The sequence below is a fragment of the Zonotrichia albicollis genome, chromosome 14 (assembly GCF_047830755.1).
Source record: "Zonotrichia albicollis isolate bZonAlb1 chromosome 14, bZonAlb1.hap1, whole genome shotgun sequence".
Lineage (NCBI taxonomy): Eukaryota > Metazoa > Chordata > Aves > Passeriformes > Passerellidae > Zonotrichia > Zonotrichia albicollis.
This window is the reverse complement of record NC_133832.1, coordinates 13,032,566-13,054,745: the sequence shown is the minus strand read 5'-3', so window position 1 is coordinate 13,054,745 and position 22,180 is coordinate 13,032,566. Positions and strand designations below refer to the sequence as shown.

Sequence of the window (22,180 nt, the reverse complement as noted above, 5' to 3'; positions counted from 1 at the left end):
AATTTTTTTTGACTAACAGATATAGAAACGTATTTCATCAAATAGTACCTGAACCACAGTTTTTCATTAACTTTATCAAAATTGACATCTGGTAGTTTGGTTTTTTTTCTGATCTTTGGAACAGATTTAAGACAAGAAAACCTTTACACGCCATTCTCCTAACTTCATCCTTCCTCCATTTAAGATGTATTTTATGAGATTGATTTTTCAAGGCATCACATTGCCCCACCTTTATCTGCTGCCCTTTCCTTTCATTTCTCCTTTTGCATCTTTTTCAAAGCAACTGAAGAAAATTTAACCTTTACTGTGCAGCATTTTGCCAGCCAAATGAGGCAGGAGAAATCAAGATCTACCTCGTTTTTCCCATCCAAGTACCTAACGAATATTTTGGTCCTAAGAGGAGTCTGAACTAACAGACATGAAATTTGCTCAAATGTATTTTTTCCAGTCTGGCCCTAATTCAGTGTTATTGTACATGGCCTCCACTCCCCAAACAGCCCTGCCACACATTTCTGGTTGAAACCCACACTGCTCTGTCTTAGACTCCAGTGGGATTTAATGAACAGGGAAATATCCCTTTAGAAACACCCCATGGCTCTCAGGCTACTGAATGGGGTAAATGTAAATTGAACCTGGAGATTATATGATTTTTTTAAAAACACAATAGATGAACCTAATTTCCAACCAGATTTTCTAATAAGACACACCTTTCCCTTCCAGTTCTGGTACTGCCAATATTGTGCTGCTTCTCACAGTATGACAGCACACAGAGGGGATGGGTCACAAGAGTTCAGTCTTGAATTTGTAGGAAAAATGATGCTGTACATATTTTGCAGCTCTTGTCTGTGCTAAACTCTCCATCTTGAGATATGCAACATTTACCAGCTTACATATTTACATTTCCCACTTTGAATGCCCATTCACCTTCTGCTTTGAACTGTTTCAGGGTCTGTTAACAAGGGAAGATAGAGCTGCTCAGAAAAATAAATTACTTTTTAAAAAATATCTCAGTAGTGCAGGAATGTTTCTGAGTAACTGGGTGGACAACTGCAAATCATGTACTTAAAAGTACCTGGACAAATTAACTTTGCATTACAAATGGGGCCTGTGCTATTCAAAGGCATCAATTTGTATTGTGTTAGTAGTCAATTCAAGTAGTAGTAAATAATATTCCATTACAGTTAGTAATTAATTCAATAACAAAATTAAATAAATATTAAATATTATACATAAATATTATTTTAAAATATTAATATTTAACACAAATATTAAATAATCAAATTCAATAATAGTTAACGGTTAATTCAAATCACCTATTTAATGTCTAAAGGACCCATGTAAAGAGAACTTACTTTCAAGACTACAGTATCAATGAGCTATTGTAGCATCATTTTTTAGCTGCCCAAAGAGTGATTTCAAAAGTTAAAACTAAATTTCTGACCTTACACTGTTACCCAGAGGCAACCTTCTGTTGCCCACTAATCTGATTTCCAGGAAACATTCAGCTTTAATTCCTCTTGTCATCAGCACAGGAAATGAGCTGGACCCTGCTCTGCCTTTACAGCTGTTAGTGATGAGGCTGGCAGGATAATTCAGGCTGGGTCCTCTGTCCCCAAACCCCAGAGTTGCCTGGTGTGTCTGTGCTCCAGAATCCCTGCCCTAACCTGCAGGGCTGTCTCAGGTGGTGGGTGACCCTTCCCCACCTCCTCTCCAAATTCCTGTCAGGTGGAACCCAGCTCTCTCCCTGCCCCAAGTGCTCACCAGGCTCCTGTCTCTTGTACATGGCTCTGCAGCAAACAAACAGAGACACAGAAGCTGCCTCCTGCCAAAGGGAAAAATCGCAAGAAGGAGGAGATTAATGTGGAACAGCTGTGCTGTGGATTTTTTGAATAATTTGCTGAAAATAAACTTTAATGGCAAATTAAGAACAGAGATTAGCTCTGCAGTTCTGTGTTCTCAGAGGGCAACTTGCTTGCACAAAAGCAAAGCCAGAGCTTGGCACCAGGAGCTGCTCAGCTGGCAGTGCCTGCCCAGAGCCAGGCAGGGATGGGAGGGATGGGAGCTGCTCCCCAAAACCCACTCAGCCCTGGGCTGCTCCCCACACCCTGCTCAGCCCTGGGCTGCTCCCCAAAACCTGCCCAGCCCTGGGCTGTTCCCCAAAACCTGCTCAGCCCTGGGCTGCTCTCTAAAACCTGCTCAGCCCTGGGCTGCTCCCCTCAACCTGCCCAGCCCTGGGCTGCTCCTCACATCCTGCTCAGCCCTGGGCTGCTCCTGCTTTTGGGAGCTCCAATTTTTAGCTCACTCAGGAGGAAGAGGAGGTGATGGCCCAGTGGCTCAGCCTGGCTGCTCCCCTCCCCTGTGCCTGGCTCTGAGAGGTGACCCCAGAGGTTCTGGGCAGGGTTGAACACCATTGCCCATGGCAGGTAAGTCACTGCCTCTGCCAGCTCAGGCTTCTCTCTCCTGGCTGTGTCTGTTTTTCACCATTTCAGAGGCCCAGACGAACCAAAACCAGACCTTTCATGTCTCTCCACAAGTGTTGGTTCCCACCACAGAAGCTGACAACAAGCAGGCACCCTGCACTCCCCTGGCCTATGTGAATGTGTTTTCTGAGCTCACCAAGAACTCAAGTCCTTCTGTTTGCATCTCCCAAATTCTCACTCTCCGCTCCTAGGGCAGCTCTCACCCCCTCTCCCAGCAGCAGGAAGGGAGCTCAGAGGTGTGACAGCCCCTTCCAAGCAGTGATGGGACACAAGGCAAGGCACACTCTGGAATGTCTGCTGCCTCCAGCAAGGTCTATTTCTAGGACCATACCTGGTTCAGCTTGCCCAAAAACAACTTCCTTGTGGAGCCCCCAGTCCTGAGCACAGATCTGTCAGAGCAGAGTGTGTCAGCTCCCCTCCTGCTCCCCCTGAGGGCTGGAGTGGTGCCTGTTTGGGTTCCAGGCTGGGAGGCACAGGGAGGCCTGAGGGAGATGGGAGGGAGCTTTCCCTGCTGCATCCTCTGATCTATGAATTAAACATCCTGGCTCCACCATCAGTTTCTCCTGTAATGACTGGGCACTGACAGAGAGGGATGAAAACACCAAGTCATTCCTCCTCCTCTGAAAGGATAAAGGCCAATAAAAGATGGATGTTGGCAGGCTGGCATGAATTACCACACAGGCTGATGCCCTGAAAAGTCCCAGCTCTGCCAGCATGCCTGACTGCTCTATGGACATTGAGTTACATGACCCCAAACATGACAGAAACTACTTGTGTCTGCAGAAGTGATGTCAATTCATTTTGAAGTTAATTCATCCAGCTCTGATCACAGCTTTTGCTGCAGCTGAGAAAAGACATTAATCTGTTTAATTTCTCCCTCTGTGTTTCAGATCAGACAATCCATTTACTGAATGTGATTGATAAATGAATTAACTGTGCAACATTCATTTCTTTCACTAGTTCAGAACACACAAACTGAAAATAAGTCACTACAAACCTCTATATATGGAAGATAAACTACAGATCTTTCAGGATATTGTAGAGTTCAGTACCAGAGGAGGATTGAAAGATTGTTTAACCTTGTCCAGTCCAATTCTTCCTCACCTTGCACCCTCAGCAGCCATAAGAGATCACCAGCATTGCATGGTCAAGACCAAAGGTCTGTTTGGACGCATATATTGCATCTGGCAGGAGATTTTCCCTGCATGATTTTCTGATTTATTCTCTTACTCCAACAAGCATAATTCCCTTTTTTTAAAATATTTTTGACACAACCATATCCTACCAGAATGCAAAATAAAGCATTTTTGGTAATAAATCTTTGCCGGTTTTACTGTTTGCTAGCTTGATGAAAGAGAAAATTTGAAGAATTGCATGGTTTGTGAGAGAAGAGACTATGGCTTGTAGGGGGCAGTGATGGAAGGTTCCCAGCAGGAGATCCAGGCTCATAAAAAGTGACACTTGCTCCTTTTCCTACCCATATAGATATGGGGTTAGCTCACAAAAAGTGGCTCTTGCTCCTTTTCCTATCCACACAGACATGTGGGGCAGGTTGCAGCTGACACACACACCCTGATTAATGGAAAATTGTTTCTTAACACCGATGAACCACTCATCAGGAAACACAAAGCACATCCAGTTCCTTCCAAACATGAAGACATTTACTATCTGCTCTATGAGCTTTATTACAGTATTTCCTACAAGTTTTATGCATGCAATCAAAGCATCTACATCAAGTTCTGCACATTTTAAACACCTCCATAAAGCAAAGTAATGACCTTCCCCCCCAGAAAAAAGTTAATAAACCAATAATATTCAAGTTTTACATCAGTGAAGCACAAATATTAAGTACATGCAAATTGCACTGATAAATCTGGAATGAGCATGTAGCATCCAGCACTTTGCATAGTTACTGGAGGCTCTGGGACAACAGACAGCATCAGGAGAGACTGATGGCCAGTCCTGCCAGACAAGACTTCTTGAGTGAGGAAACCAATGCAAACATGTTCATAGTCTTGGAAATGAAAGGGGTGAAGCAGTAATTCAAATGCCACCTAATCTTTACTAGTTCAACAGCAAAACAAAAGTCTTTTTCCAGGGCTGGTTAAAACCCCTCTAATATCACATCACTGGGAGAGGCACTTAATCAGTGCCAGCCCTGCCTGCCTGGGGCTGGCTGGCACCTCTGTGCAGGTCCCTGCCAGCTGGGAGCCACGAGAGCCAGGGGATACAGAAGGGACACAATGGAAAGGAGGGCAGGGCACATCCAGCAGAGCTGCCTCTGGCTCTCTGCACGCTCCCACTGCCAGCCCAAGCCATCTGCCAAGGGTGGGAAAGCCACCAAAGTGCTCCTTTTTTAACTGAGTGATCATATAAAGATGTACAGGTAATCCCACAGCTCCCCCCCAACAGAAAGGTTTGATATGTGACTGTATTTGCTGTGTGCCTGCCATTACCCAGCAAAGGGCCTGTGTGCTCCTGTCTCCATGGATTTAATGCACTGCGCATCTCACAGCAAATGCTGGCTGCTTTTCTTTGCACTGCAAGCTCATCAACAGAGCAACAAGGTCAGCTTCTTTGTAACTACAGGGAGAGCAAAATGGAAAAAACAGTCATTGCATTATTATCCCCTTGTTCATCCCTGCTCCTGCTCCCTTCTCCAAGGACACACAACCTTAGGGGTTACCCATGCTGCCAGTCTAGCCCAATAACTACATTTCAAAATAAAGTTACCTGTCAAGATGAAGTCTGCTTTCCTGATGATGCTGATCTTCTCTTCTTTTTGTACTGCAAAATAATACAAACAGAATGAGAGCATGTTTGGTGGGTTTTTTCTCATTTTTTTCCCCTTTTAGGCTGTATAATTTTAACCTCCAAACTAGGCCAGCTCAGAGAAGGAGCATTTAATCTGTTACAGTGACTAACAAAGCTGTTATATTGTTAAAGATTACATGTGAAGTGTTTACCAAAATGCCATCCACTTTGTGCAAATGCTTCCTAGATGGTGCTAAGGAAATGCAGAATGCAGAGAAAGACCGAAGAAAAGGGCCTGACTTAAACCCACCAGTCTGGAGCTCTGACATTTTGGGCAGCCCCACTTCCTGGGATATGAAATGATGTTACCCATTCTTTAAGAAAGTCAGCACATTCCAGAGCACACATGAATCTGTGATGAGTCAAGGGTGAGGAAAGCCTTGCAGACTCCAAGATTAAATACAGCATGTCTCATACCTTCTGTTGCTAACTTATATCTTTTCAAAATTAATCAGGAAATGTAGCATACAGCCCTTTAACATAAATAAAATGGGGAGCAAAGCTCTCTTCTCCCTCCATCTCTTCCTGGGATTTGTGCTGCCTGAAGACACAACCCTCATGGTGACTTTGGGGGTGTTTGTGAACAAGTCCTGGCACCTTTAATTTTCCTATAGCCTTAAGCCTTCTCCACTGGTTGGAGGCATTTAAGCAGGCTTGGGGTCCTGGTTTTCCACCAGAAGAGTCCCACCCATCACTGTAATTTCCCTTTGGTATCCCTTCATTTTCATTTGACAGCTCTGTGGGCTTTCATACCTTTTTTTTTAATGTTTTAAGGACACTCCCTGTCCCAGCTGTGGTCCTGAACAGCCCCAGACATTGGCTGTGGCCCCTTCCTGCAGCTCTGCCCCAGGCAGACCCTGCAGCCCAGGGAGCTGCCCTGGACCAGGGCACACAGCTGTGGGCTGCCTCCTTGATGGAGCTGTGGTGGTGGGGAAACATTTAATTATTGGTTTATCACCTTTGTTAGGAGGCTCAGCAAGGGAGGTGAACATTCCTATGAAAACCTTGCTGTTGTGCCCAAATCAGGCAAACACTTGGTTCAGTAGAACCCCACCTGCCCAAGCTGCAGTGTTTGCTGCCTTGTCTCATTTGCTCTTCTGGCTCTCCTCTTTGCTTCAGCACAGCTGATATGCTGGAATAAAGAATAAAAGCATGCTGGGGAAAGCGTGGAGCTCAGCCTGGCTTCCTGCGAAACACACAACACCATGGGAAAAGGAGATGACCTTTCAATCTTGTGTTGCATTGGGCTTGGAATAACTCAGAGCTCCTTCTGTATGGAGATTTTCAAGAATATTGGTAATATACAACAATTCATGGAGGTTCTGTGTTAGTTCACTGCTTTCTTACTTCCCCAACCCCCAGAAAATGACCTCTGCCACATCTGGTGGTGTCTGGAGTGCAGGTGCTCTTCAGGTGCTGTGCTCATGTCTTGCCAGGGACTGGGGGATATTTTACACCTTTCATTGAGGGATTTTGTTACCTTCGTAGAGATGTTCTGCAAAAGCTTCAGCTCCTTTTAGGACTAAAATTAAGCCTCTCTCACTGTGTGTTTAATTAACTTTTATTTGCTTGACATTTCATTTTTTATTATTTTTAAGCAGCCCGAGGTTCTTGGCATTAACATCACATGTAAACTAATTCAACTGATAGATTATCTTCGCAAAAGACATTTTTTTTTCTATCATCACACCACTAGGAATATTTTTCTGAGGAAAGAAAGTGGATGCAAAAATTCCCCTTGATTACCTGAGTACAATGGATGCTTTGCAAGGCAATAACAAGGGGAGGAAGTATCTTCTGAGAACATGTTAACACTAAATCAGGCACTTTATGCTTCTGGTTGAGCTCCTCCAGGTACCAGTAAAGGGGAGGAGGGGCTGCAGGATATTTATTTTATTGGGAAAAAATGCATTTATTTCCTCAGTGGTTTAAAGCCTGATTTTAACCAGACTGAAGAAGAAAATAATCCCTCCACTCCTCCACCTGTTATTGCCAGGCTTCTCCTCCCTTCCCTTCTATTTTGGGCATATTTTGGAAAGGCTCTGGTGTCTGAGATGTGAAGAATCTTCTGCCTGAGGGGCCATCAGAGGCCACAGAGGAGCAGGGCCAGGAGCGATGGAATCAACATGAGGAGTGAAACCAAAGGGAGCACAAAATCCTCTGCTTTGGACAATAATTTTATGTACACACACACACACACACATGTATCTAAAAGCAGATGAAGATTTTAGGAGAAATGTGCCTACCCCTCCCCCTGAAAAATGGAATCAATTAATATACTGAGCATTACCAAGACACCAGCTTGATGAAGTGCCCTCAGAGAGACAAGAAAAAATTCTATTTTTGCATTTACAGAACATCTCAACCCACAATGTTCCACCTATCCTTTTCAAAGCACTCATAATTCACCAAAGAGAGAAAACCTGGCACTTACTGCATATGAAATATGTTTACAGTGGCACAGTGGGTATATTGATTACATTACTTCCTTTTAAATATTTTAACACAGTCTTTGGCTAATGGAGTATTTAATTAAAGAGAAATAAACATTAGTTTTCAATTTATGGGAAAGGAATGCCCTTACAGTATGGGCTGCAGGATATGATCCTCCCCTGTCTTTGCAGATTTATCACTTTCTCCAGACACGGAGGATATAAATAACATCAGCCTTAGACTGGTGGTTCTCAGTAACTCTTCAACACTTCATAATATTCTGCTGAAAAATCAGTGTTCTCTGAAATTCTAGTCCTGAATTGCCAGCAATGTCTTCTCAGCAGCAATCAAAAATTGTTGGGAGATATGAAATGGGGGTAGAGCAGTCAATATTAGGTTTACAGACACCATAATCTGTTTGGCTGATAATAAAGTCAACATGCTGGTTTTGAGAATAGAAAATAATGTTAAATAAGCATCATGTTTGCAAACACACCCATCCTATTCCTTTTTAAAATTAATTTTTTTGTTTCCATTTCCTACAATCTGATGGATTCAAAGGAAAAAAAATAATTTTGCTAATTCAACCCCATTACTGAAAAAAATGGTATTTCAATCTGAATGGATGTGGAAAAGAACAATTCAAAGAGTTTCCTGCAGAAAAATGGGCTTTCTGGAGTCTTTTTTGCCAACATCTCCCTAATTTGCTCCTAATATCTGATCTAAACCAACCATCCTTGAGCTTGAAGCCATTGCCCCCTGTCCTGTCACTGCATGCCCTGGTGACAGCCCCTGTGGTCATTCACCAAATGGCAGCAGCACATTTATCTCCCCAAGCCACCCTTAAACTTTGGGCCTCCTATTTAGCAGTGCCACTGTAACATTTTGAAGGCTGTCACCTGTCCCATGATTTGCAATGTGACATTTCTACTTCTGCATGTTGTGACATGGCTTTCACCCAGCCTGCAAATACCCTGGAGCTCTGTGCTCACTGTTCTCCTCCTTGAGCAGCACCTTGCAATGGTCACCACTGATTTTCAAATCTTCCAGGGCAGCATTAACCAGGAGCTGCTCTTTCTAAGGGTTTTCTGCTGGCTATTTTTCTCCTCCTTCCCTTTATTTTTCTCCCCTCAGACAAGTCTTTGGGAGAGAGTGCCTCAGCACAGAATTACTTTGTTTGGGTGCCAAATTCTCCTTGCAGTGGGCTGTAGTCAGGAGGTTTTCATCCCTCTGCCAGAAAGACTCTGCTTTTCAGTAGCTCTCAACCTCCAGCATCCCTCTGGCAGCCAAGGAAGAAAAGAACAACCTTATTCCCAGCCCAAAGCATTTATTTTTTTTCTCCCTCCCCTGCAGGCTTCATCTCCACAAGCCACAGCCGTGCTCTGGGTCCAGGTCTCTCCCCACACTGTCTTCATACAACTGGCCTCCAATTTGCTGCTCTGGCTCCAAATGAAGCTTTTAAAATAAAAAAGAAAGCCAAGCATGGAGGGAGAAGGAGCAAGCCAGCTCTCAAAATGAGCTAGCCCAGCCAGCCTGCCCAGTGTTGGGCTCCAAACCCACAGACAGGGCTCCCCCACCCTGCTGGCTCCCAGCCTGCTTCAGAGCAGAGCAGGAGTCCAAAAACAGGAGAGACATTTTATTTGCTGCTTCTCTGGAGACCTCTTGAGCTGCTCTCTGAGCAGCTCTCATTTAAGAGCTGGCATGGCAGCCCATTTGATTTCTTTGTAAGCACTTGGTGGTGGAAGCAATTTTAGAAAAGGAGTGTAATTCTTGTAAGAGCAACTTCTGCCTGGGCAAATGCTGCTGTCAGCAGTGGCACACATTAAAATGGGAAAAGAAAATTCTGCCTCTGGAGTGGGATGGGAAGAGCAAAGACTGCTCCAGGGCTTTGATGTCCCAGGGACCACAGCCCTGCTCTCAGGGCCAGTGAGCTCCCCTGGGCCATGGAGGTGGCACCCCACCCCACAAACCCCACTGAGTGCCCCACAAGTGTTTCCTGTCTCATAAAGCAAATAGATTATTTGCCTTTCTTTTCAGCCTTCCTTTCTTGACATTTCTCCCCTGATTCTGTTCCTTCCTCAGATTCATCCCTATCCCATCACCGCTTGACAGCTTCTAGTTATTTCTCATTTCAGCAGGTAAAAGGGGGCAGACATCTCCCTCCTCAGTCCAAGAGCCTGACTTTTAAAAATATGTGCAATGAGATGAATAAACCCCAACACGTCACATACCTGATCTGGGCTACGGTGGTATTGGAATATGTATCCCAATATAACCAGTTAGATGGTGCCTAGGCCAATTCTGACCTTCGCTGCTGGGCCAGAGGCAGCACTGCGGTGTTTACCCCAGAGATACCTTGGCTGGCGGCAGAGTGCAGCGGGGCACAAGACAGGACTCCGTTTACCTCAGGGGAGAGCTTCTGGCGATGGTGAAGAAAAGAAGGGAGCGGATTCTGCTAGAAGGTAGCCAGATGTTTATTCCATGAGCACAGATATGTCTGCACTGGGCCACTGCTGGTAACAGAACGGAGGCCGCATGGTCTCATTCACATTTTAAGCTCAGGACAGGGGAAGGGGAGGGGACAGGTGAGTCACCAACCAGGTGAAGGGGCAGGGTCTCCAGGTACTAGGGTCACCTATCACACGACGCCTTGCTGGTATGTTAGCCTGATTGACAGGGCACACTCAGCGAGGGGCGAGGGGGAAGGGAGAAGGTAAAACAGGATATTGCAACACACCACAACACGGTGGAAGAAACCTCTGCCCAATGCACTTAATAGACTTTTGTAATGGTGCATTTTCAGGAAAAATCTATCAAGCCCCAGGAAAGAACTAAAACTGCCTAAGTGGCTGAGTCTCAAACACCCACACTTACAAGGTCAATAGCTGTGAGGAACAGAGCATGTTGCACCACAGAGCAGAAAAAAATGCCCCACTCATGAAGCCCAACAAGGAAAACCAGTATGCAATTTCCCTTTCCAAAGGGATTTGGAGATCACATTCTGCAGAAAGCCAGGAAAAAATTAATTTAAGAGCCTTTCTTTCCCCTTGAAATGCATGGCTCTGGGGAATCTGATGGCACCTGGACCCATCCAGCAACAGCAGCCACGTGAACCCAACAGAGACACAGGCAGTGATGGGCTCTGGACTCTCTTTCGGCATGTTTTGCTTGTGGACATCTTCCCCCCATCCTCAGGCCCCTGAATTTAGCAGATATACTCCTAAAACCACACTGGAGAATTGGAGTTTGCATTATATTTCCTCTCTCAGATGCCTCTGGGAACAAAAAGTCCTTTGGGAGAGGTTTTGCCTCTGCTTAGTGCCCACATTCAGCTTATCAGTGAGCCCAGGAAAGATGTGGTGTTTGCTCCAATCCCTCCCTCCGTGCCTGGAGCCATGGGGTTGGCAACTCACACCAGGCTCTGCCAAGCTCTACTAGTGGTGGAATTAAAAAAAAAAAAAAAATACACTTGCTTCTATTTGCCACATTTCTCTGCTGGCAAAATACAATAGCAGAGATACACAGCGCCAGCATGAATTCCAGTTGCTAACTGAGCCTATTCTGCTCACTGAAACAGCTTTGGAACTGTGTTTGTGTTGTGTTACAATGGCCAAATTTCTCAGCACAGACAAAGCTGAATTCCCAGCACTGCCAGGGATGGGCTCTGCCTCTGCAGCCCCTGGAGCAGCCTGGGAGCCTCTCCCTCTCCTGTCTCTGGCATGATTCCTTTGTTCCCTGGCTTTCCAGAGGGGAGAACTGACCTCAGATGGGTCAATTCAAGAGAGGACTTTTCACACCAAAGACTTAATCTCGCACTTTGTATCAGCTAAGTGCTGCCTTTCTCGGAATTTTACAAATTAATATATTACCCAGCCAGCAAAAACCCAAACATATCTCTCTGTTTAACACAACCTAGATGCATTATCTTTTTAAGGAAGGCTCCAAAGTGAAGGTGTATTTTAGTTAGAGCAGCAAAGACAGGTTTAATCAGTGTTGAACAGTTGAGTTTCCCCTCTGCCACAAAGGAAATCTGTGCTGTCCTCCTACTGAGAGGAGAATATTCATGATAAAGCCTGAACTGAAAGAACTACTAAATATTTTAACCAACCCAGTCCTCCTATGAAAAAGAAGTAATTTTCCCCTCTCAGGGCAGCATGGATGGGTGCACACTTGCTGCCTGATGGAGCAGTGATCATTTATTTAGGCTGCTTTAGCTTAACAGCTAAAATTCAGCTCTTTGACTTTCTGTGCTTAGGAAAGAAATTGATATATATTTTTTAAACCTTGAAATAGACAGAAGCCAGTAAAAGCCAAAAAGAGGGGAGGAAAAAGGGAGCATTCAGAACAAATCAGCCTAGAGTAATCCAGAACAAGTTTAAGCATGTTTTCCCTCACATTGCCTATTTCCTTCTGGACAGTTTTTACTGTCTTGTTGAGCACCTTTCACCCTGTGGACTTTTTATATCTCCAGTATTCCCCTGCCTACAGGGTCAAATACCAACCTCTTCCACTGTCCTTAACACACAGCAACTCAGGGAATGCTGCTCCTTGCCCCCCCAGGTATTTACCTCTATAAATAAAAACACTGGAGCTGCTTCCTTAGTATTTTTACAACGCTTATCCAGCTTTCTTAAATCTGTGCTTATATTTTCTAATAATTACCATGTGCACACAGTGTCAGCTCTCCTTTAAAAGCTTTAATCTTTCTGCTAATCTAACTTGAGGTTTTTGGTTGTCATCTGCCTTTCTATTCCCCATCCATTACCAAGCAGGAACCTGCCACCCATCAATTAATCTGGACAGCAGAGCACCTGAAAACAGTCCAAATGCAAACTACAGGACACATCATTTTCATCATCTTTCAAGAAAACCACATTTGATTCTTAATGGTAAATCTTCAATATTAAATCTATAAAACTAGTTCAGCAATAAATGAATGAGGGAAAGCAGAGGTAAGAGGGGGAGAGATATAATTTCAGATGGTAAACATAAAAAGACAGAAAATATTCCCAACTTTGGGCTGTTTTCAGAGGTTACGTGTATGCTGAAGCCATTTCAGCCCAGCTACTGCCCTGCTGCCCCACTAACTCCAGTGACACCCAACAATATTACAATAATATAGCTGGCACCAGTATTCCCCAGTTCAAGGCTCTGATTAACTGGCTCTTCACCAGTGGGAACAGCAACATGGAAAATTAGCTGTTTATCTCAGGAGAGGGTCTCCCTTTCATCCCAGAGACCCACATCAGACTTTGCATTGTACCTGGGAGATGTCTGTGCTGGCTCTGGGGGTTCAGGCAGCAGTCCATGGGGGGCTACTCAGTCCGTGGGGCTGAGCAAACTGAGCAAAAAGCTCAAGGGCTGTGTCTGTAACTGGAGGTTTCCCTGGCAACATGGAGAACTTGGTACATCTCATTATTTGCAGCGTGCACAGCCTTCCTCACCAGAGCTGCAGCCCAGGGAGAGCAGGGCTGGAAGCAGGAGAGCCTCCAGGTGCCCAAACATCCAACCTCATCCATCCCAGCACAGGGAATGCAGGGCTGGAAGCAGGAGAGCCTCCAGGTGCCCAAACATCCAACCTCATCCATCCCAGCACAGGCCAAGGCTCATTGCTGTGCACTGAGCAGCTTTTGGGGGGCACAGCCTACTGTGATGGCTTGTGATGACCACACAAAAGCCATTGGACTTGTAATGCCCTTCATCCCAGCACACAGCAATGCCATAAAATGAAGAAAACCTAGCTTGAAGCATTGCTTAAATTCATTTCTTCTTTAAAAAATTGTATGTAGCTTTACTTCAAGGGTTTTGAAACCACCCAGCAACTTGTAAGTTAGTAGAGCAAAGCCTGTGAGAAACACAGATCCCAAATCCTAAAACTATATAAATAGAAAACTCGGGCATATCATCACTAGGAAATTAGTCCCAGTTCCCACAGCACAGCTGGAAGTGAAACAACAACTCCTGATCCAAGGCAAATTACACAGAGGCCTTGACCTCTGATAATGAGTCCTGGCTCCCTGAGCTATCGTGTCAGGCAGTGGTGGGAAATGTGTGTTTGGAGTCAGTGTTTGTAGAGGAAAATTCACATCATGCAACCCAAGTAATCAGAAAACACAGGAACTGACACCGTGATAGGCAAGAAATGAACAAGAAGGAATCCAAGCTCATCTCCTTTGCTGCTTCCCACTGAAGGTGTTTTAGCATATTGTTCTCTAATACAATTCAAACTATCAGCTGATAGAACAATTATCTAACTAAAAGATTTAACCATGATTAAAGTCTAAACAAGCTGCTGAACAAACACCTACTCAGACTCTCTTGAGCTTCATTTCGATTCCCTGCACGTTGAGTGCTTCAGCTGCTGATTTTTCATTTACTGATGATCAGGCTGGCAGGGTTCTAGGCAGCATCTCTTACCTGCTCACCCACCATTTATAGTCCAACCCCCCTACCAAGGCAGGGTCACCTGGAGGGGTGACACAGAAACACTTCCAGATGGGTTTGGAAGGTCTCCATGGAGGGAGACTGCATGACCTTGTTCCAGGGCTCTGACACCCTCAATATAAAGTTCTTCCTCATGTTGAGGTGAAATTTCTTATGTTTTAGTTTAAGGGCATTGCTCCTTGTCCAGTCACTGGACATCACTGTAAAGATTCTGTCATCAACCTTTGGTACCCACCTTTGAGACATTTATGTGCATTAATGAGATCCTCAATCAATCTTCTCTTCTCCAGATTAAATCCTGTGCTAAGGGGCTGTCAGAATGGTATTTCTAGCAGTCTGAGGGAAATCTGGAACACTTCTCAAAGCTCCCATTGTAAACTACACACCTGAGCTAGGTCCAGGTAGCCACTAGTACCTGGGCACTAGCAGGTCCCACAGAGCCCCTGTGCAGGTGTCCCCATGTGCCATTTCCAGCCCAGGATCTGACCTTAGACACCACATTCCTATTTTCAGTTTAAAATCTCTGGAATTATAAAGCAGAACAGTACACCAGCACAGGTAAGTGCAGGGACACCCAGGCATTTCCAGTTGCAGCTGGGAAGAAACCCTGCCTTCAGGTGGGTGCCATGAAGCAAGTCTTTCTTCAAATGCCTTTCCACAGCATCAAATGAAGAGTTCTACAGCAGTGAAATGGCAAAATGCCAGCGGGCACTGGTGGGTTACTGTGTCACCAGACAGCATCTCCACATCCAGGAAATGTCCCTGTCCTGTGGCAAGAGCCAGAGGGGTTATTTAGGGACCACAGCCACTCTCATCATGAGCTGCCACCACACACAGCTCAGCCAGGAAACACCAGCAAGGAGCAGGAGCATCCACTCCTGAGGGCAGCAGAAACACAAACACAGCCTGGGCTTACAACACCTCCTGGCCTAACTCTGGAGCATTCGAGAAAATGCTCAAGTGCTCATATCAACACAGTATTGTGCCATGGGTGCATCAGCTGAGAACAGAGGAGATTAAACTGACAGTCTGTATCCTGATTTATGACATAAAAATGGCAGGATCTTTACTCATTGGGCTTGAAAAATAGTTATGCTGCTTGACTTTTTAATTAAATTGTGAAGACTATTTATTATATGACCATAAATTGTTTATATAAATACTTATGGTTTTGAGGGATCTCAGTGCAAAGGACAAATATAATAAAAACTAATAAAAATGTATTTTTTACCATTAAATCAATAGTAATTTAGGCATGCCAAGGGTCACAATTCTATTTGAGAAAGATTGATCATCCCACAGGAAGAATTTTTTAACTATTTGGCTGGTTCCTTGCACTTTCCTTGAATCCGCTTCTCTTGGGAAACCAACAGCAAAATGTTAAAACCCGTTGATTTTACATGGCTGAGCTTTTAAAAATCACCCACATTTGGTCTTCTCAGGCAAGTGATGAATAATAGATATCTAAACAAAACTGCCCACAAGCTTGCTAGGAAGAGTGGAACACACCACAGTGGCAATAAAAGTAATCTGTAATACCTATTTCCCCATATATGAATTCCTTAACAGGTATTAAAAATGAATGCATCATAGAAGAGGATCTACAGGCACAATTACAGATCTGAATTCATACAACTGGTATTAAAAAAAAAAATCTATTAACTTAAAATAATGTTAAGGTACTTTAAATGCCATTTGGATGACAGAAAACTGTAAGGAAAAACTACAGCTGAAAGAAGCTAATTATGGAAAATCCTGTACAAAATATTGCTGAACACAGAAGTGAGTACAGCTTCCACTCTTTTCTGCATTGCAGATGTACAGATTGGTTTAGGTAAATATCCCTGAACAGTAAAGAGAAATTTGAGCATAAAAATAATAAATTTTGGTAGAGAGAATAAGAAGCAGCAAGCTAACACTGATTGGGAATTCCTCCCTTTCCTTCAGTGCATTTTCACACACACACAGGGGGATCTTCCCCACAAGGACTATGTGTTGGCAAATACTACAGGTTCAATATAATTCCTTATTTATGGGCACAAGTAAATAGAAAGGGTCGGAGAAAACTTCACATCTTATAAAATATTAGATATGCAAGTCTAGGGAGTGGAGCTTGCAGGCTGTCAGCTCATTTAGTCCCTAGCAGGAACACAGGAATCATTACACACATCATGCCCTGGAAGCTGTTATTTATGGGCTCTGAGTTTGAAAGCAAACCAGCCCAGGGCACTCACCTTTCCCTGGAACCCATTTCTGGGGTTTGTCTAATACTTCCTATTAGAAATTATGCCTGTCACCTATTTTTGAGAAGGTCTCACCCCTCTGCCACTTGCTGCCAGACTCTGAAATTTAGTGGGGAGAGGAGCCCTCAGCTAAACAAGCTCTTTTTCTTCAGCTCATTCTGTTTGGGGCTGCTCATGTTCCTTCTGCTCCTGGTGCCAGCAGCAATATTTTTTTGCAGCCTGTCAAAACAGTGATTAAATCCAAGACTGCAATCTAAAGCAGCCCCAGAGAGCTGCAGCAGAGGCAGATCCTGCTGTGCCAAAGGTTCCACTGGCCCCTTGCATGGGAGGGATGGGGGGATGGAGACCCGGGGCACATCCCACCCTTGGGTGGGTTATCCTGCAGCAGTAACAAATCCACCTGAGGGTCTCACTTCTGCATAAGCACTGAACCAGCAACCTTTGCACCTCAGCCTCACTCTGCTGCACCTCTGCATGGATTTCTGCCTGATCCAAGTGCAGCAGGGGAGCCCCAGCCATGCACAGGCAGAGATTCCCCAGCCATGCACAGGCAGATTCCTCAGCCATGCACAGGCAGAGATTCCCCAGCCATGCACAAGCAGAGATTCCCCAGCCATGCACAGGCAGAGATTTCCCAGCCATGCACAAGCAGAGATTTCTCAGCCATGCACAGGCAGAGATTCCCCAGCTCACCCTCGGCAGGAGGGTGTCTGAGATGTGAAGAGGGGTGGCAGCAAATGCAGCATTCCCAAGGGGATGAGGGAAGGAATATATCTTCCAGATAAAACTTTTTCAGACAGAAAAGATGCTGGTATCTTGGGGGGGGCTTGCACAACAAGACAGCGCAGAGGGAGAAGTTCTCAGAGAAAAGCTGATTTACCAGGAGGCAAAACCTGCTACTACAGAGCACTGATTACCTCTGTATGAACAGGAGGGTCTGGAGTTTGTAAATCCTAGAGCACACCTCAGCAGCCTCTCAGGACATGCCATTCATGGCAGATTATTTGCCAACGGTCCCAGTGCTTGTTGCAGCCCATCCCTGGGTGCTGAGCACCCTCTGATCCCTTTGGGCTTGTGCATGAGCTCTGCACTGCTGCTCTTGTGCCAAGATGCATTTAAAACAAATCACCTGAAGCAGGCCCCTTTCTAGGCTGCAATACTCAAAAACCCAGGTGCACTCACTATCTCTCCAAGGTGCCATCACATTAAAAAAATTAAGTATTAGTATAGAAAATATTACTGTAGATACAATTGTGTTAATACAAACAGAAAGATAATATATATATTAAAATACATTAAACATCAAAAAACATGGATCTCTGCAAAGTTGAAAAGCATAAAAGGATGCTGTAACTTCCTGAACTTTGCTAATGCTTGTAATTCCTCTTGCAGTACCTGGTGAGAAAGCAAAGATTTTGCATTATGCAAGTCACATTCTTTCACTAATATTTCTATTCAGAGGCAAATTGATGCACTTCTAAATATCATGAAGCTATCTCTATATTCACACTTGTTTTATGGTGTATATTTCTCCTCCTTAAAAAACTTAATAATGCCAATTAAATTTAAAAAGCTGTGTAGGCTGGGTTGGTGAGGCTTAAAAATGTTTTGGCTGATTAAGTTTGGAAAGATGCCTTGATTTGAAAACATTTTCTTTGTCCCTGTGCCTAGAGCCAAAGGTGACTCCACTTTGCAGCATATTCCAGCTGAACTCCAGAGAATGGCTGACAGCATAACAGGAGCTCCTGGAGAACACACACATCCAGCCATCCTTTATCTCCCCTCCCTTGCAGCCCCCACTGTGCATCCCTTACACTGCCTAAGTCATGTTTGTCTATGCACAAAGGCCCACGGGGGAATTTTCAGCACCAGGTTTACAGAATTTGCCCTTTACCACCTCCTACAGATATCTAAAAGGATACATGCAAGCCAGGGCTCCAGGGGAAGTGGGTGTAGAAACCCAGGGCTCTCAGCATCATGACAACTGGAATAGCAATAAGGAAGTCACATGTCTTGGCCAAAGTTCTGTGAAACCCTTCATTTTCAATGAATTGCCTTTTTTCAAGGGGGGAAATGCATCATTGCAGTATTTCTCTTCAGAACTCATACAAAGATACACCACAATCATTTGCTTTGCAACAAATCCCTCCATAAAAAGTGCTGAGCTTGCAGAGCTGTCTGCCTGAGAGGTTATATAGAAGATTTGTAGGAGCACAATCAAAGATGAAATGACGTGTTAACTTCTGGATTATAACTAATCCCTTTGGAAATAATCATTTATCCAATCAACAAAATAAAGTCAGTTCCATTAACCTTGAAAGATCTACTAACAGCTACTCTCCAAGCTTCACATACACAGATTATGATGTTTAGCACTGACAGTTCCCACTATCTGATTTTTCACTCTATTTTTGTCATAAAACAGTGAAAGATATCCTCAGGCCTTTTTACTGTTGTACTTACAGAGAATGAAATTAAATGAAAGGTAATTTTCTTCTCACATGCCCCAGCCTCTCTAACTGGGCCAGCAGCACTTCCATCTCCAGAGCCATCAGAGATGGGCTCTGTTGGACATCATGGAAGCTTCCAGCAGCTCCTCACAGAAATCACCTTGGTGGCTTCCCCCAATTCCAAAACCAGGCTGTGCCAAACTAGCCCACCCTGTCATGCATTATTTCATTGCACCATCCATCAGCTTGGCGTATTTTTGTCTCAAACCCAGCTCTGGCTGGAGAAACTTCCCATGGCAAATGTCCCTCTGTGGTGTCCTCTGATTCCTGGTGTGCTGCTGCTCAGTGCAGGTGATGCTGAGCCTTCCACACTGCACCAAACACCTGCAGAATGAGAGGATTTACAGCAATCCCAGCTCAGCATGGCCATTCTGGAGTGCAGCCATCCCCAGCACTGGAGCACTCCACAGGCCTGAAGGGATGAGCTGTGAGACCTTGGATCCAGCCCAGCTTCACAGGAGCTGCACACACAGCTCTGGGAGCCAGGCAGAGGAAAAGGCAGGAGCATCCCCCAGGCATCTCCTGATTCTGGATTTTTTTTTCTCAGAAGGGAAATTCAGAACAAATGAAACAGAAAAGGTGATTCAGATGCACTGGCAGGAAAACAATCTTCAGGAACACCTCAGCTTTTTGCACAGTCAGGTCTGTCACTGCTAGAGCTTCAGGAGTCCTCCAGAGGAATGGACTGAACAGAAAGTGCTGAGGAAAGGATGGTTCTGGAAGAATCAACAGCTGGAAGGCAGCACGAGGCTGGGTGTGCTGCAGTCAGCCTTGGGCCACACTCACAAACTGCAGCACTGCTCAGTTTACACTGCCCAGCACTGCTGAAAAGCTGTGCCATTCAGGCCTCAGGATGGCAATTTTCTGGAATTACCAGGGGAATGGTCACCAAAGCCCAGAGCCACATCAGGATTTGGGTGCTGACTGCAATACAAGCTGACACCTGGGCAGAGCATGTGGCCACAGGATGGTTTCTGCAACAGCTGGGTGGTTACACACAGGGGCTGCCTGCAAGAACCTGAGAGAAAAGTAGACATCTCCTGTTAGCCAAGACTTGGCCACAGCATTCACACGTCCAGGTGCAAGCTGTAAATATTGAAAAATGTTTAATCTCCAGCCCCTGGAGACAAACAGCAGCCTGAGCAGGGACTGGATATCAGCACTGAAGCCCAAGCCCAAAGGCTCGGTCCTGGATGCTCAATCCTGCTCTGACTGAAGCCAAAAGGAAATCTGCAATGCACTAAAAAAGCCAAGTTTACTGGTGTTTATGTTTATAAATATATAATTAATGTTTGTGAAAAATTCATTCTGGGAGCCATGGAGAGCAGCAACATCAGAGGAAAGCAGACTTGAAAAGAGAAGGGAGAGGTTGAATCAACAACAGAGCATCTTTATGATCCATATATTTAACAACTGCACCTTTCTGTGCTGTTTTTAAAAATCACCCTTATTTGTTATCTGTGCATTTGTGCAACACCTTTACCCTGCAATCCCCCAGGAAAATTATTAAATTTAATAGAATCTACCCACGTTTTAAAGCTGAGATGGAAAGTACTCATATTTAATAAAAAGTACATTTTCTAAATGGTTATGGTATTTAATTTGCATTCTCTTTGCCATTTTAACTGCAGCTTTATTAGAACAGCATTGTTGGCTGCAGTGTTTATTTTTCACCACCATTGTCATGATAAGAAAAACATGGAAAGCAGATAAAAAACAGGGAAAAATAATAAAAACACAGCATGAGCAGAGTAAGCTGAAATGTGTGTTTTGGGGAAAAATATCTCTGATCTCTGCAAAGCTCAAATCCCCAATCACCATCCCTGCAAGCTTCCAGGAAGAGAAAAGAAGATGTAGGATGTTGATGGCTTATTTCCATACCAATTAAACATCCTTTTGCTTTGGCAGAGAGGCACAGAGTCAGCAGGTGAAAACTCAGCCCTCCAGCCAGCTGTGCCCATTGGCACTGATGGAGGAAATGTCTCCAAGGCTCTGATTCCTCTGATGGTGGGCACAGAGCTCCCTTTCCTTCTGCTGTCTCCCTCTCAGGACACACTGAGCTCTGTGGGGAGGGTCTGGTGCCAGATGTCGGTGTGTGCCCAGGTCAAATCCCCAAGCAGAAGATTAGACTCGTCTGCCCTGAGAGGATCATCCCCAGCCTCTGCTAATGAAATCACAGAGATCAGGAGGAGAGGCTGTGATGCTGGCCCTGGAGAGGTGGAACAGGAACTGGCAGCAAGGGAGACAGGGAATGGGATGAGTGACACAGGGAATGGGATGGGTGACACAGAAAATGGGATGGGTGACACAGAAAATGGGATGGATGACACAGGGAATGGAATGAGTGAGACAGGGAATGGAGTGGGTGAGCCAGGGAATGGGGTGGGTGAACCAGCTCTGTGTGGGTGCCCAAAGCCCTCCTGTGTGATGTTGTTTGCGGGGGTCCCAGGATGAGGGAAGAGATGAGAATCTTGACTCCACGTTTCAGAAGGCTGTTTTATTATTTTATTATATATATTATATTAAAAGAAAATTATATACTAAAACTAAAAGAAGAAAGGATTTCATCAGAAGGCTAGCAAGCAAAGGAGAAGAATGATAATAAAATCTTGTGACTGCTCACAGCCTCAACACAGGTGGCTGTCATTGGTCGTCAAGTAAAAACAATTTCACATGCTGGGTAAACAATCCTCCAAATCACATTCCAAAGCAGCAAAACATGGAGAAGATGAAGCTTCTCAGCTTCTCAGGAGAAAAGATCCTGGCAAAAGGATTTTTCATAAAATGTCAGTGGCACTCCTGAATCCACAGCCCTGCTCCAGCCCCTCCAGCCTCAGCCACAGGGATCATCAGGAGTCAGAGGGCAAATTGCAGAGGAGAAAGGTGAGTAGAAACAGCAGCTTGATCACAGCCCCAGTAATCACTTTCTGAGCTGGAATCAAGAGGATTTTCACCACTGGGGAGGTAAATAATCATGTGTGTGAAAATGATGCAGTGGAACAGTACTGCAGGCTCAGCCTCCACAGTTCCCCACTGTCACCAGCTCAGTACCACCCCACAGACCCTATTTACAGCAGCCCTGTCTGCTCCCCAGCCTGTTTTCCTGCCTGAGTGCAGATGCAGCTCCTCCTGCTCCTGCAGCACAGCACAAGGCACTGGGAGCGCTGAGCCAGAGCCCCCCAATGGCACTGACAGCTCAGTCATGCAGGGTCATCCATGGGCAGGCAGCCAAAGATGGTCCCTGTCCCAAACCCCA

The 22,180-nt window shown here is 44.9% G+C and overlaps 1 long non-coding RNA gene across 1 annotated transcript; it reads right to left on the bottom strand.

Moving 5' to 3' along the window:
• Positions 1–3,464: 3,464 nt before the first annotated feature.
• Positions 3,465–13,105, bottom strand: LOC113458944 (uncharacterized). Its single transcript, XR_003379707.2, has 3 exons — positions 12,991–13,105; positions 5,214–5,267; positions 3,465–5,063 (listed from the first exon to the last, which is right to left on the bottom strand). It is a non-coding gene; the product is annotated as an uncharacterized LOC113458944 (long non-coding RNA).
• Positions 13,106–22,180: the final 9,075 nt, after the last annotated feature.